At 35.8% G+C, this 17,380-nt stretch overlaps 1 pseudogene; it reads left to right on the top strand.

Annotated features, from left to right (window-relative positions):
* Positions 1-1,500: 1,500 nt before the first annotated feature.
* LOC149254806 (putative polyamine oxidase 5) overlaps positions 1,501-17,380 on the top strand; it is a 36,591-nt pseudogene continuing 20,711 nt past the window's right edge.

The following is a 17,380-nucleotide window of genomic DNA, read 5'->3' as shown; positions in this document are numbered from 1 at the left end:
ATATATATATATATGTGAGTGTGTGTGTGTTTAAATTTTATATTTTATTGAGATTTAACACTTCTACTATAACTATTGATAAATTAATTAATTTGTATTATATAAGTGTGTATGATATAAATAAAAAATTGACATGTATATATATTCAAAAATAATAAATGAAAACAAAACTTAAATATTAAAATATTTTATTAACATATTTTTCTTTTATATATTTACGCCATAAGGCGTTCCCCTCTTAATTCCCCAAATTCCCACCAATCTCAATCTGGAGCGTCTGATGAGATGTTAGACGATTAAAATTGTTTGTGACATTGGATTAATAGTTAGTTAAGAAAGGAAAACAGTTACAAAGTTAGGGAAAAATACATATAGCCTCGCGAAAAGCAGTATAGTAGCAGATCCAATAATTGATCCATTAGTTGGTCCCGTTGATCGAGAGGTAGCCTTTATTGTGTAGTAGGGGCAGGACCAATTCCCTTCAGCTTCCAAATGCACAGAACAAAAAACTTATAGACGAGTGCTGCTGAATGTAAGTAATGCAAAGAATTTATAGATATGTGAGCTTCGTTGTGTGGTGGAGTATCTGGAGATGATAGAAGCTAGAGGAAGCATTGCCATGGAGACCTGGGTATGCAGTCTTAGAACTAGTGCTCTCACTTCTGTGGCATATTTACTTGCAATTTCTCTATAATAAAGACAGAAAAAATAACTTTTTTGTTTTTTTTAGCTAACCCCTTATCTATTATTTCAAGGGTTTTATGTAAATTTGTAAATGATTACCTGTAAGCTGCAAGATTTTCAAGCCAAGAGTCTATCACTTCTTCTAGAGGATGACATGGATGCTCCAGATAATCTCTCCAATTAAGGACATTTTATTTGCTAATATTAGAGCTTGGTGAAAGCCGAACACTCTGCGTTGGGTCCTTTGAGTAGAGGCACGCTCAGTCTTCCCGAGGAATGTCAAAGAATTCCTTAGCGATTCCCATCATGCTTTTCATGACCATCTCTAGCACACCATGGTTCACAATCTGGTACAACAATATATCAGAAAACTATAAGAAAACCAAAATACGATGAAGTATTATGCATCTTTGAAAGCTTACGTACCTGGAAAAATCCATCTTCCTCACAAGCACTTTATATTTCTTCGACTACAATACTTCTTTTTGGTCCATTCAGGGCTTCAAAAATTTGAAAAATACCAGTTGGATGCATCGAAAAAGATCACGAATATAGCGAAAAAGCCTCATATCATCATAGTAGAAGCAGGAATGGCGGGCCTCTCTACTGCAAATCGTTTAATGGAGGCCTGTGCCTCAATCAAATTGGATTTCATGATCGTAGAGGCCAGAAATTGAGCCGAAGGAAGGATCTGCAGCACTGACTTTCATGGTGAAAGAGTAGAACGAGGGGCAACATGGATTCATGGTATTGAAGGGATCCCTATTTATGCCATTGATAAGTAGATTTGTGCCTAGGGAGAAGCCATGGGAGTTCATGGATGGTCTCAAGGACATTTCAACCATTTTGGCAGAAGGAGGATTATTGGGGCCTCCATTTTTGGCAGATCTAATGGTTAGACTGTATAAGGATTTATTGGGTAAGGTGCAAGATATGATTTTACCAGATGGTCATGTTGGGGAGGAGCCCAAGCATGGGGCCTTAAATGGGGGCTTGGGGGTTTATCTGAGAGTAGGGTTGGGGGAATATTTAGCAAAGAATGTTAAGAATAATGAAGCCCTATCTACATCCCCATCGGTTATTTCAACAGAATTGGGGTAGGAGCCAAGACCTAATTGGGATCTGAGGTCATTGCAGGAGGCTATGTTTCATAGTCTGTGTCACAATGATAGTATCACCACTACTACAGACAATTTTGGATAATGTGTATGTTGAGTTTTTCAATGAGTATTGGGAATTCCTTGGGAAACAGTTGTCTATCCCCAGGGGGTATTCTAGTGTCATGAAGGAACTTGTGAACAGGCTACCTGAGGAGAGTGTTAGGGTCCTATAATAATAGTATTCATAACTTTGAATTGGCAATGATTAGTCTTGTAATATTATACATACTTTTTCTTTCTGCAAAATGTTTTCCTATATTAAAAATAGAAAATGTAAAGAGGGTAAGTCCTAAAATAAAAATCAAAGCACTAAAAGAAAAGGATCAAAAAGAAAATAAAATATGAACCCCACCAAAAAGAGATTAAAATAGATTCTGGAAGTGATGCAAATTCAAATTCCACTACTTTTTACTTTGCCTTGCAAAAATAAGATTGTGTGTAGCTTGTAAAAAATGCCACAATCCATGATGGTCAAATAGTTTAATCTTGATTCATTCATGCTTTAAATTTCATGTTGATAGATAGAGAATGAAGATCCAACCAAATTGTTTAACCTTGGTGGATCAATAGTTAGGTAGAGAATAATAAGGAGCTCATCAGTTTAATCTGAGCCCTTGGAAGTTATAAGGTTAGAATTAGATAGTTTTCTTATCAAAGAAAAAGAAATCAAGGGTTAGCAAGCTCAAATGCACCCAATAAATGAAGAGAAAATGCTAGGGTAAATAAAGGGTAGGTACAAGAGGTTTTGGAGTGCACAAGGTTGCAAGCTCAAATGCACCTTCATTATGCTTAATCCTATGTTTCATGTGCAGGAGGAACTGTCAAAGGAAAGAGGACATTCACAAAAGTTGTGTAGTACTTTGGGTATTTACCCTAAACAAGTTCTATATGATTTTAGGCCTAAATACTAAAGTTCATTCACTAATTTCCCCTCATTTCACTCAAACCCTTACATATCTAAGTTTCCCTCCATTACCCCTTCATTACTTTTCATTCACTAATTTCCCCTTCTTGATTCCAAAGGACCCTTCCCTTTCACTTCCTCTCATTTTAACACATTCCCATTGTAAAAACCCTTTCCCTTCATTTTAACCCTATTTCCCCTTGATTTTACACTTTTCCCTAGACATTACCCTTTAAAAATCATTTTCCCCTTATTAATTTCCCTTTTTCCTTAAAAGCCCACTAGACCCCCTTATCCTAAGTTATTTCCTAGCCTATAGTCCTGATTTATGTATATTAACCCCCCACTATATAAATCCCTGACCCTCACTAAACCTTTGAAAATATGTAACCTGCTACATTATTTATCCCTGGGCCTTGCCAACCACACCCCGACTCTACCCTCGCAACTATGTCGCACGATAGCCATCTGATAAAACACTCCCAAATTTGACGACCCATATCCACATTATGCGCTCCCATCATTCGACTGTTAAAATCCCAAAAGCACGTGAGATTCACAGTTTTGCTCGAGCACTCTTTTGCTATGTTGTAGGCCTATGTTATATCGCGTGCTCTTAGAAAATACTGCCTTTCACTCAAAAGTGATGTGATATGCCACAAAACCACCTCCCCGCATAGGATGAAACTGCCCACTATTCATACTTTAATCTCGCACCCAAATGTTAATCTTTGTTGGATAAAAGCCAAAAAGCCACCCTTTTACCCTTTTTGTCGTTATTTCATTGCAAATAAACTTTGCAGACCAATTCTGAACCCCGAAGCTCTGCTCAACCATTTTAACCTCACCTACAACCAGAATACGTGAAAAAATTCAAGTTTCAAGCAGCACACATGCAATTGAAGTCTCAGAAACCTCTGCTACTACCACAGAACCTTGACTGCACACCAAAACTCCGTTTTTCCTGGTATTCTTGAATAAAACCATAATGACCATCTACTTAATCTTTGCACAGTAATTATAAAAGTTTAATTAATTAAATTAATTAAAAACCTTACCAAACTGAAGAAACCTATTGTGCATCTGAAGAAACCCTTTTCTCCAGACTATATTCACCCTTCCCACTGTTCCAGAAGTCCTGAGCTTACTTCGTAAGCTAGATAAACAATAATTCAATAGAACAAACTGAATTATGGATTCCCAAATTATTCTAGATGAGAAAATCCTGCAAATCCCTCACCTGGATGTTGACCACATCCCATTGGCTGACAAAGATTTCCAAATTAAAGACAAAGTTTCCCCTAGCCATCTATTGAAACTCCATTGTTGGAGTAAAGACAAGTTCCTGAACCAAAATGATGACATTCATCTATGGGAATCCAATTTTCCCAAATACTTGTTCCCACAAGTATACCGGTTCCTTGAAATCATCCATCTATGCCAAAACTGTTATATCCCAAGCCAAAGAGCCATAGTCTCTCCTAACCAATAGATTTTGTTTACAATCACTGCAAAGTCAATAAAGCAAATGTTGCAGATCTAGCCAAACCCAAATGAAACCCCATTTTCCATTGAATACCTACTTGAACTCTATTTGAAGCTGGACCTTCCTAATAGGACTCAATTCTTTCAGATTTTCATCCTAGAAGAGTCTCATACCCCTATAGACAGTCCTCCATACTATGCTACCATTTTCTCTGAGAGGGGTAGAAAAATTGTGACCATGCTCTCTTCTATTCTAGGATACACCACAGATGAGCATGTAGATGAGCCTATTCTTGCTTTCCTCTCTATTTTTTGCCCAGGAAAGCCTCCAGCTACAATTTTCAATTTTGCCCAGTTCTTGGTAGACAGAATCCATGATCAATTGATCAGATTGCCAAATGAAAGAGTATTTATGTAATCTTCAGTATTATTCCACATGTTCTTGTATTTCCAATTAGATAAGTTTCCAGTCAATATCTAGAAGTTGAACACTAAGGGCCATCCCATATTAGTCATCTTTTGGACACCCTTAATCCTAAAGTATTCCACTATTTTTAGTTACAAAGATTTCATTGATTCCTTTGTGCATCCAGTTGTAAATATGCTAACCGGTACCAATCAACCCAGGATCAGTGATGAGATAAAAAGAGTTTTTTAGTTGTCTAAGAACAATAGAATAGGAGACTAGTATCAATACCAGGACCACACTGAAATTAGAATATATGGATGCCAGCTCAATCCCTATAAGCTGCACAAATATCTTCCCATGAGGATATTTGCATTAGAATATATCAGGTAGATTACAAACTCAGATGATGTGAATTTCGTATTAGCGAGGAAGAAAACACAGTTCAAGATAAAAAACCAGCTTGGTCCTTTTATCTGTAATAATAGGGAGGCTGGAGAAGAAGCAGAGAGGTGTTTATAGGAACTGAATTTCAGTAGAAGTTTTAAATGGAAGTATGGTCCTTTAGGAGTCATAAACAAACTAAGGCTCAAATTCAAATTAAGCCCTTTTATGCATGAGTCCAAGGTAGACATTGAAAAATATGCTAACCAGTCAAAATGGTTGGAAAATACCGTGATCGATATGAAGAAATGGATGGATACTAGTTCCATTCGACATACTCCAGCCCTGTAGGACAAAAGTACAAAGAGGACCAGGGAAGAAGGTTCTTCTTCAAGCATATATACAACACATGATAGATTTGAAATCATGTACAAGAAGAAGCCCAAGCTAAATCCTGTCAATGAGCAAGAAGAGCAAGCAGAGATAATTGGGACAGTTGAGACACTTCAAATCATTGATAGAGAAACAATGGTCAGAGAAAATACAACTCCATTAGTTTCAAAGGAAACTCATCAACCTTCCACCTCTAATACCCAAAGCATTCAAAAACAACTTAGCATAGAGGTTTCTTCATCAAGCAAACTAGTAGATAAGGAAAAAGACATAAAGGAGAAGTATAAAGAGATCAAATTAAGGAATGAGGCATTAAAGGCTGAAACATATGCCCAATATTTCAAACAGATTCATAGCAATTAGAATAGGTTGATGTCATCTTTTGACATTAAAACTGGTAAAATGAAAATGAACTTTTTGTAGCCTACAGTCCAGCAGCCTAAATCATCAGCAGACTATAGGAAAATAGAATTTGAAGTTTTTGCTAGGGATGTTCACCCTATTGATCAAATTGAATTTCATAAGCAGGCAGGAGAAATGATCTACTCAACGATGACCAACAAGGCCATGAGTGTTAAGAAAATTCAAAAGTCTCTAGACAACATCAAATCAAAGTTTAAAATAGAGAAAGCATCATCATAGGCAAAGGATAACAGAATAAAGTCACTAGAAGACTTGGTTATTGAGATTGGATATAATCCAAATGACACCAAGGATGCAGAAAAGATCATAAAGAAGAAAAATGAAGACATTGTTACACTGAATAAACAACTGAAGTTGCCTCCTTCTAAACATCCACAGACCAAGGAGGTTCTAGAGAGCCAAAGCTAGAAAGATGAAATGTTGGACCTCATTTTTAAGCTAAATGCTCAATTAAAATAAATGGAGAATGAATTGGACAATTTAATACTGCTGAAACAAGCTAGCATTGAGATAGCCACTGCCACTGCTATTCCTACAGTTACTACAATAGTTACTTAAACTTTAGCAGCTTCATTGTCCCCAACAGCTCGACAAGCTACAACACTTCCAACTGCAACAACAACTACATCAGCAACAGGTTCAACAACAACAACAACTCATCCTAGTGATGAAGTAGCTAAACTGGTCAAAGCCATGGAGGATATGTCCATCTAGACCACTGAAATAAATAGACTTAAGGAACAAATCAAAATTCTAGAGGATGAGAAGAAATTGGCTCAAATTATGCATAAGAATGAAGTTTAGAAGACAAACAAGTTAAATGAAAAGATTGGGAAGTTTGAAAAAGAATCATCACTGAAAGATCCACTAGCCCAAGCAAAACAACTTTTATGGGCCAATATCATTGAATCAATCAATGATATTTGGCCATCTATACAGGTGATCTTTGAACAAAATGATTTAGTCAAAGAGGTTGGTGAAGAAATTCAAAGGGTTAAGGCCGAACTTGGAAACATGCCAGAAGAAGCCTCTAGAATAATCTAGTTCCTTCACTCAGAGAATAAATATGAACTGCAGAAGCTTGGAATAGCTAACAGAACTGGCATTATACTAGAGGTGAATAAGGTAATCACCAAGAGGAACCTGATGATGTAGCTTGAGGACAAATGCCAAACAACGGAGCTAACTATAGGTAGGTTCATGGTCAAATTTGATGCTTTGAGGCAGAAATGTCTACCTAATCCAATGGTAATTAATGACAGGTTAATGCCACATGAAGACTATGACAAGAGAGTCAGAGAAGTAGCAAAGGAGCAAGCCAATAGTTCCTCCATGAAAGGGATCCCTACAGGTAAGGTTCTTTACTAGACTTTTGAGAACCACTTTTACCTCCAGCATGAGGTAAAACATCTTTTTGTAAACAAGCCCACCTTTGCAAAATATACAAAAGCTGATGAAGTCTATAGAAGAATGGTAAATATTAAATTACCAGATACAAAGACTTTGGGAAAGTTAAATTATTTACTGTAAAAAAAGCAAGGTAAACAATGAATATAGAACAATGAAAGTAAAATAGTAGATCAACTAAGTCAAAGAGTATCAGATGAAAGAGTATCAGTAAAAAGGAAAAGTAAAAGAACAATGAGTGTAGAGCAACAACAAAGGAGAGAAAGAAACAAAAGATCAAAGAATAAAACAAAAAAATCAATAAAAGAAGGGACAGCTAGCCTTTTAGTTTCCTAGGTGTCTCTATCTTCTTGCATGAAGAGCCAGTGTAGAGAAACAACAAAGGAGAGAAAGAAACAAAAGATCAAAGTATAAAACAACAAAATCAGTAAAAGAAGGGACAACTAGCCTTTTAGTTTCCTAGGTATCTCTATCTTCTTGCATGAATATATTTATTTTCCTTGAATTTCCTAAAACAATTTAGGATATTTTGTAACTATTTTTTGTATAAATACTTCATAGTTCGAAGTATAGAGTGTGGATTGTTGAACATTTCTATAGTCATATTGATCTAAAATCTAAGGGTTTATTGTAACATTTCAAGTCAACAAACTGGACTGAGTAATAAAGGAATTACATCACAAGATTCATGTGCTGGGCCACTTCAGTGAAGTATCTTTCATTTGTCAAATTCTTATTTTCTTAAGTATTTTCACATACATATATGTTTTCCAATTCAAATGAAATAACTGGAATATTACTACAATTTTTTTAAGTACACTTTGTCTTGAACAGTGATTCATTTTTATGTTTTCTTCTGATATCCAGAGTAGGGAATTCTTCATTTCTCCCTAGTTTCGATTGACCTCTTTCATTTCCTTCATTATCCGGTTTGAGGAATCCCTGACTGCTCCTTGACCCTGATTGAAAAACCACTTCACCATCCAGCCTAAAAGATCTGAAATTACTCAGCTACATTACCTTGTGAAAACTATCTTTAGAACTTGATTCAGTGCCATTTTCTTGACAATTTGGACTCCATAGCCCAATGGTAAAAAGGCATTTATCTATCCATATGAATCAGTGATTCCACCACCAAATCAAAACATAATCAAGCTTACATAACTAGCCTAAAATCAATTAACTCAACAAAATTAAATCATTAAGAGTGAGCCCTCTTTGAGCATTAAGAAGGCTAGATCCTGATCTCAAAAGTAGGTTTTGTGGTTACCTCTATTATTTCTTTCATGAAAACCCTAGGGAAATTTTAGTGTGATAACATAGTGGCGACCATAGTGGGGACGAGTCCTCAATTCAATAAATCTTAAAGGAAATCCTAAATCTCATCTTTGCACCTTAGGGCCATTTAGGGTTGTAAAATATTTCATTAAAAAATAAAAATAAAAATAAAAAATTATGGCTTCCAAAAGAACATACTATACCAGGGCACATCCAGATCCAAACCCTGCTATAATTGTTGATAATCCAGACAAAATATTGAGAAAAAATAATAAAGTAGAAAGTCAAGAAAGCATTAGTCAGCTAACCAAAGAAGATTCACTTCTTAAAAGAGTTATCAAACTTAGAGGATCTTCAATTTGATTTATCTTTTGAGCATTCATTGTTTTGTACCAAATTTGAAACTTTAGTTCATGATAGTGTAATAGACCCTGCTTTTATTCAATTTATTGTATCAAAGAAGACTACTATACACCCTGATTTAGATCAACATGTTCTAGACACTTTCGACAAACTTGATGCTTTAACCTCAAATTTGATAAGATAAATAGATGAAGCTTATTTTCAACAGTTAGTTGAATTAGCAACCCTAATTTCTGCTACTCCTAAGCCTTCTACCATTCCTTCAAAATCTGTAAATTCATCTTTATTTAGTACCACCTCATCTATTATTTCCACTACACTTAATTCCACAGAATCATTCATCCCCAAGCTCCCTCTTCAACCCAGAGTATTATTTCCGTCTCCATATATTTCGAGCTCACCAGTAACTCCTTCAAGCTCACCTGTAATCGTTCAAGTTCATCTTCAAGCACTACCACTTTACCTCCTAGCCAATCTAGAATCTTAGCCATGGCTTCCAGATATGCTCCTTTAACCTTACCAGCTCAAATACATGCTATGCCCCAAGACTATTAGAGTAAAATATTTCAGTTTGATGGTACTGGTCAATATATTGCACAACAACATGTAAATAAAATGAATGATTACTTTGAATTACATGAAATTGATGAAGAAGATGTACAAATGAGATTATTTGCACAAACACTAGCAGGAGATGTCAAGAAATGGTTTAAAGGTTTACCTGCTGGTCATATTGTTGATTTACCTGCTTTCCATAGATTGTTCATCAATAGATGGGAAAGGAAGAAAAACCCTTTACAAATATTATCTGAATATGAAAACATTAGAAGAGCTCCTCATGAATCTATTCACGACTATTGTGCTAGGTTTAACAGTATTTACAATGAAATCCTTGCAAATATCAAACCTCCCCCAGACTTAGCACTAATCAAATTCCCTGATGGTTTTGACACTGATATGTCTTACCAATTGAGAGAAAGAAACCCTCCAACTTTAGAACAAATTCAGAGTGATGCATTTAGTGTAGAAGCTAACTTGTTGGCCAAAAGAGCTAGAATAAGAAATGATAGGAGGTTAACCATTAAGGAAGAACCATCCACTTCAGATTTCAAGATAGATACTTTGGCTAAAAGTTTAGAAAACTTAGTGGATAGATTAGAAATTATGGAAAGAAAACCACAATGGGATAATCAACAATAAGGCCCTCAAATAAGAAATCTTAATTGTAGGAAGAATCACAATACTGGTAAGCCTAGAGTAGGGCCACGTGATCAACAGATTCGACCACCTTTCCAAGAAAATTATGCTGAAAGTTGTCACCAAAATGAAGAAGACCAATACACTCAGATTAACTTAATGGGAATAAATGATGATAATGCTATTTTTATTACCCAAGAAGAATAGGAATTATGCATGTTACAACAATTACAGTTACAATCTGGAGAGTCTTTTGATTATAAACAAGGTTATGAATTTTCCATTAATGAAGTTCATAAGAAATATAACCTTAGGAGTAGGAAAAACACAGAAGCCCCTACTAATAAAACTGTCCAAACTCAAACCAAGAAAACAGTGGGAGCTCCTGCAACCAAAGTGCTGCAAATTCTCTCTAGGGAAACCCAAAAAACTTTCACTCCAAAGATTGCAGCCAGTCCAAAAATTGTAGACATCACAGATACTACTATCAAAACTTCAGCTGATATTCAAAAATCAGCTGTTGTGAAAACTTCAAAGGATGACCAAAAATCAACTAATCCTCAAGCTTCAAAAGCTATTCAGATTTCAACTACTTCCCAAACTATTCCAAATCAAAGAATTGAAGATAGTAAAGCAGTAGACACCCAAACACAAACTGAATTACCAACTGAGGATAAAAGAGAAAAAACTACACAAACTCCAATTGCCAAGGAGGAAGTCATTCAGTCAGGCAAAACACAGACTCCATTTAATATCCAAAATGAAATTTCCAAATTAAAAATATCAGTTCCTTTAACAAAATTGATAAGAAATGATTCCTACAAAGCCCAAATCACTGAAACACTGAATATAGATGAAGGAGAAGACTTTGTTAATCTAAATGATGACCAACCAGAATTAATCTTTGGTCCTGAGGTAAATGGTAAACATGAACAAAGTGGTGTTCCTCCATTCTACATTAGCTTGACTATTCATGATCAAATCTTGCACAATGCTATGTTAGATTCAGGAGCGTCTCACAATTTAATGCCAAAAGAAATCATGGAAACATTAGATTTAGATATAACCAGACCATACAAAGATATTTTCTCTTTTGATTCAAGTAAAGTCAAGTGCCTAGGCCTGATAAAAGACTTGTGTGTCACTCTAGTTCAATACCCATGTAAGAGTATTGTCACGGATATTATAGTTGCTGATATCCCTCTAAAGTACGGAATGCTATTGTCTCATTCATGGGGAGAAAAATTGCAGGGATCTCTACAGTTAGATATGTCTTATGCCACAATTTCAGTATTTGATCAGCCCAAAAATATTTATAGAGAAACTTTAATGAAGTACATGGTCAGTAGTATAGATAAACCATAGAACTATCCTATTTATTATGTACATTTTGATATGGATTCTTTCATTTTATGTAATTCAGACACTGAAAAGGACAATAACACAGTTATCAAACAAGAACATAAAGAACCTGACAATGAAAATATACTTCATGAATCTAAGTGGCACTTAGACTTTGATGGTTTAGTGAATAGATTAGGTGCAGGAGCAGGAGTTTGGATTCATAAGATGGAAAATAACCATTTTGAAGGTCATGCCTTTAGATTAAACTTTAAATGCACAAACAACATGGCAGAGTATGAAGCCTTAATCTTAGGATTGCAAATTGTAAGAAATCTTGGAGCCAAGAGAGTTTCCATCATGGGAGACTCTGAATTGATCATAAAACAAATTAGAGGAGAGTATTATGTGAATAATCCTAGACTTAGCCAATACAGAGAAACTGTCCTAAATCTCATTAAAAAACTTCTTGAAATTGATTTTGCTGCTATTCCTAGGAAACAGAACATGCAAGCTCATAGTTTGGCTACTTTTGCTAGCACTTGTAGATTACATTTTCAACCCAATCACCAGTACACTCCAGAGGTGAGACACAAGCCTATTATACCTAACAATCTAAAATATTGGCAAATTTTTTTCACAAGATTCTCAAATCTATGATTTTATGAATGCTGAGGGAGAATTCCAAAACTGTAACATAGATATTGATTGTACAGTAGATGACACCATGTATAGTGAAATATATATAAATGCTTTAAGTTTAAATAAACCCACTAAATTCACTAAAGTAGAAATAGATAACTTAGAAAAAGTAGAAGTAGATGAACTAGTTAATGACGATTTTGAGATTTTAAACCTTAAAAATAACTTTTTGCCTAAGGGATTAGTCCCATTAGAAGATTTGTTTGATTCAAATGATGTAGCTAGGAAACCAAAGATGGAGCCTTTAAGATCAGACATAGAAGAATGCAACCTGGGAACAGAAGAAAAACCTAAGCTTGTTAAGTTATCCAAAGCATTACCTCCAGCTGAAAAGCTGAAATACATAACTCTGTTTAAAGAATTTCAAGATGTCTTTGCCTGGAGTTATGAAGACCTTAAGTCTTATGACACCAACATTATTCAACATAAGATACCCATCAAAGAAGATCAGAAACCCTTTAAACAAAAGCTTAGGAGAATTAATCCAGTTCTTATGCCATTGATTGAAAAAGAAGTAAAAAGGATGTATGAGGCACAAATCATAACACCAATTAGATATTCAAATTGGGTCTCTAATTTAGTCACTACTAGAAAGAAAACAGGAGAAATCAGACTCTGTGTTGATTTTAGAAACTTGAACAAAGTATCACTAAAGGATAACTATCCCCTCCCTAAAATGGACCATATTCTCCAGAGGGTAGTAGGGTCATCCAGAATTTCATTACTTGATGGATTCTCTGGATACAACCAAATCCTAGTTCAACTAGAGGATCAAGCAAAGACTACATTTACCACTCCCTGGGGTACTTTCATGTATTTGAAGATGCCTTTTGGATTGATGAATGCTGGAGCAACATTCCAAAGAGCAATGGACATAGCTTTTGCAAAAGAAATCCATGAATTTCTAGTTGTTTACCAAGATGACATCATAGTGTTTTCCAAATCAGATAATGAACATCTAGATCACCTAAGAAGAGTTTTTATTAAATGTAGAAAATTTGGCATTTCTTTGAATCCCAAAAAGACACTCTTTGGGCTAGAAGAAGGTAAAATCTTGGGACACATAATTTCAAAAGAGGGAATTAGAATTGATCCAGCTAGAATAGAGACAATCCTAAACATCACTCACCCTAGGAACATTAAATAATTACAATCATTCTTAGGTAAAATAATTTTTCTTAGAAGATTCATTTCTAACTTAGTAGAACTAATCAAAGAATTGAATAACATGTTAAAGAAAGATTCAACACTTAAGTGGACAGTAGAGGCTAAGCAGTCTTTTGAGGCAATCAAAGAAGCCCTTACTAAAACACCTGTCCTCATAAGCCCTGATTTCAAAAAAGATTTTATAATTTTTTCCTTTGCTTCAGAACACACTATTGCAACAGTCTTGTTGCAAAAGAATGATTAGGGTTATGAGTAGCCTATTGCATTTTTCAACAAATCTTTGAGAGATGCTACACTAAAGTATAATATAATGGAAAAACAAGCACTTGCTTTAGTGAAGGCTATTAAAGATTTCAGAGTGTACATTTTATACTCACACATCATTACATATGTTCCAAATTCAGTAGCAAAGGAAATTCTAACATAGGATGGACCTGAAGGAAAGAGACGAAAATGGATTTCCACTATTTTGGAATGTGATATTGAAATAAAGCCCACAAAACTAATGAAAGGCCAAGGTTTAACTAAACTCATGGTTGAATCAAATTGTCAGGCCTTAGATATAAATTTCATTGGTGCTCTAGTCGATCAGGAAGAGATGTCGACTCCACAGATCAATGGAGATTTTTTAGATTCACCTTGGTATACAGATATCATATTTGTTTTACTAAATTTACAAGCTCCTCCTGGTTTATCTAGAACTAAAGTTAAATTCTTGAAAATGAAATCAATGAAATATTGTATCATAGACAATGCTTTATTTTGGAAAGATAATGGTGGCAGTGTGTTGAATTGTTTATTAAAAGATGAAGCTGACAAAGTTATGCAATAATTTCATGCAGGATATTATGGAGGACACCTATACTGGAAAACAACTGCTGATAAGATTTTAAGGGCAGGTTTTTATTAGCCCATCCTTTTTGCAGGTGTCAAGAAATATGTGACCTCGTGCCACAAATGACAAATATTTGAATGCAAGAAAAAACTATTACCTTTGCCCCTAAAACCCATCTCCACAGAAATTCCATTTCAGCAGTGGGGTTTAGACTTCATTGGTGAAATTCACCCATCCTCCTCAGCCCAACATAAATGGATTTTGACAGTCACTAATTACTTCACGAAATGGATAGCAGCCATCCCTTCTAGATAAGCCACTGATTCTGTCATCATCTCATACCTTGAAAAAAATGTCCTTTCAATATTTGGATGCCCACAAAAGCTCATTACTGATAATGTAGCTACTTTCAAATCTAAGAAAATGGTAGACTTTTGTAACAGATATCACATTACCCTTTTCCATTCCACTACCTACTACCCTCAAGGTAATGGACTTGCAAAATCCTCAAACAAAAGCCTTGTTAATATCATCAAGAAATTGTTGGAAGACAATAAGAAGATCTAGAACAAAAAGTCGGTTAATGCCTTATGGGTAGATAGACTAACTACAAATAGTCGATTGGTACGTCTCCTTATCAACTAGTATATGGAATGGATGTTGTTTCTCCATCCTATTTAGGAGTACCAGTGATGAAAATGATTCAAGAAATGCAGGTAGAATCCAATGATATCCAAAGGAGGATAAATCTGACAATACATTTAAAACAAACCAGGGAAGAAGTCTATGTAAAATCCCAAGTCATCCAAGATAAAATCAAAAAGATTCTTGACAAGAAAACCAAAGCTAATGATTTTTACATAGGACCCTGACAAAGTACTCAAATGGGATTCCAGTAGAGAAGAAAAGGGTAAACATGGTAAATTTTATTTCCTATGGCAAGGCCCTTATATCATTTATGGTTACAGAGATAACAAAGCATTTTTCTTGAGGAAGTTAGATGGAATAGATCTACCAAGTGGACCAGTGAATGGTAGAATGCTGAAGGATTATTTTTCCCCAGATTAACATTAGATCAGTTGTTTACTTTGCTCATTGTACATAACATTGCTGTTGACACCTAATCCTCAACGGATGGGTGAATTGGAACGCGAACAGTCATCAAGAAGATGAACTGATCCGTCCCATTTATGTATATAAATGATAGTTAGCTAATGAATTAAGCAATCAATTTTTCTCTGACCATTCTAGAGTTACCCTGGCCTGACATGGTATCAGAGCATAGGTCCCAGTTCCTAAAATAGCTGTAACTCCTGCCTCTGTCCTGAGACTGCGCACTGTCCTAAGACTGCGCCCACTGTCCTGAGACTACGCCCTCTGTCCTGAGACTGCGTGCCTCTGTCCTGAGACTGCGCCCTCTGTCCTAAGACTGTGTGCCTCTGTCCTGAGCACCTCTGTCCTGAGACTGCGCACTGTCCATAGTTATGCGCTGTTGAATGTGCGTTTTGGAAATCTGAATTTGCGTTTTGGAAATCTGAATGTGCGTTTCTGAGACTCCGACTCGACTACACCTGGTAATTTGGTGATAACATCACTGATAACAATGACCGTGCCAAAATGGCCTGAGGAAGAGCCGTCCAGAAGGGGCCAAACCCACGACAGCAAGGATATGCGAAGTCAAGAGAAGTTAATATGCGTGGGAGCAAGTGATGATGTAGATTTAATTGAACATTCCCTTGCTGGTATCAAATTCCTTTCTCTTCGATTGATATTGTAGATGTTTGAGATGTCGACTCCAACATTGGAAATGACTCCATGTAGAAAAGAAGATCAACAACGCAGAAATGTTTTTTTAGCGAGGTATTCATTCAGCTCAAATTATGTCGAAAGTAATTTGTAGTGTGCCTCGAGCTTCCCATTAGACACCTTTGTTACTGGAGTAAGTGAAATGCTTTCTGTCTCACAGCTACTTGCTATGTTATGACTGCGCAATGCTTTGGATTTTGAGGCTGATGATTTTGTATGAGTCAGTAAGATTGTAAGGGGGCTATGTAATCCATCTTTGAAAGCATGCTGCGCCTATTGAGTGGGCATTAAATTCACGATGTCATTTGAAGTCGTTTAATATCCATTCTCAAGAGAACTTGATAGTTGAAATTATACTGAACTGGAATATGTGACAAATTGTGAGATTATTCTCACTTGTACACCAATTGTAAGGGCCAAAATGTAGAGTATGGTATCTGACATTATTCCATAATGCGGGGGTTTTTGTAAGGGCTGAGAGTCAATCTGGTTATGGGCTCAGGTCTAGAGAATCAAAGGGATTTATGGTGATTTTTTAGTCTTTTCAGTGAACTTTGAAATTGTAATACCGTTGCTGCTCCAACTTTGTAGAGCTCGCGGTTAATACCGTTGCTGCTCCAACTTTGTAGAGCTCGCGGTGAATGACTGATTATTTTTAAACAACCAAAGTTATTTCCCACAGAAATCTTTTGAGTACAATTTCACTGTACATCAGTAAAAGTTTTTTATCAGCAGAAGTTTTTTTTTTTAGCAGAAGTTTTTTTTTTACAGAATGCATTCAATCATTTCTATGGTAGGAATAGTTCTCACTGGCAAGGAGAACTATTCTGAATGGTCTCGGATGGTAAAACACACCCTCATCTACAATGAGTTGTGGAAGGGAGTGTGTGTCGGAGAAGAAGACAAAGACCCTGTGCAGCCTACATTAGATAAAGAACTTGTCATTTGGGAAAACAAGAACAGCAAAGCCTATGCATTGATCACAGCATCTATAAATGAAGAAGTAAGTCGTCATATTTCATCCTATTCCACTGCCTTTGAAGCTTTACAAAAGCTGAAAGAACTCTATGATTCACATTCTGCACTTGAATTTGTTTAGCTCATGATTAAACTCTTCACTCTTGAACTGAAAAATAATGATCCCCTTGCTCTTGCATCTGAAATAAAGTCTATAATGCATGATATTAAATCCACTAAGGTTGAGCTGGATATCTCTCTTATTGCCTTTCTCAAAGCACTCTATCCTACCTACTCCAATTATCTTGAGTCTTTACAAGCAAATGGAAATCTTAAAGACATAACCTTTGAGTCTCTTGTGAAAAAGTTTGCTGAAAGAGAGAAAGCCTTTGGAAAGAAGACAGTCCCTGAATCTTCTGAAGAGACTGTTTGCCTTGCTCATAAAGAAAAGCATCCTGCTCAAGATTCTACAAGAGGAAGAGGTGGAC

The sequence above is a fragment of the Pinus tabuliformis genome, chromosome 7 (assembly GCF_031772625.1).
Source record: "Pinus tabuliformis cultivar Carrire ecotype Pingquan chromosome 7, CPIR1, whole genome shotgun sequence".
Taxonomy (NCBI): Eukaryota; Viridiplantae; Streptophyta; class Pinopsida; order Pinales; family Pinaceae; genus Pinus; species Pinus tabuliformis.
This window is presented reverse-complemented; position numbering and strand designations above follow the sequence as displayed.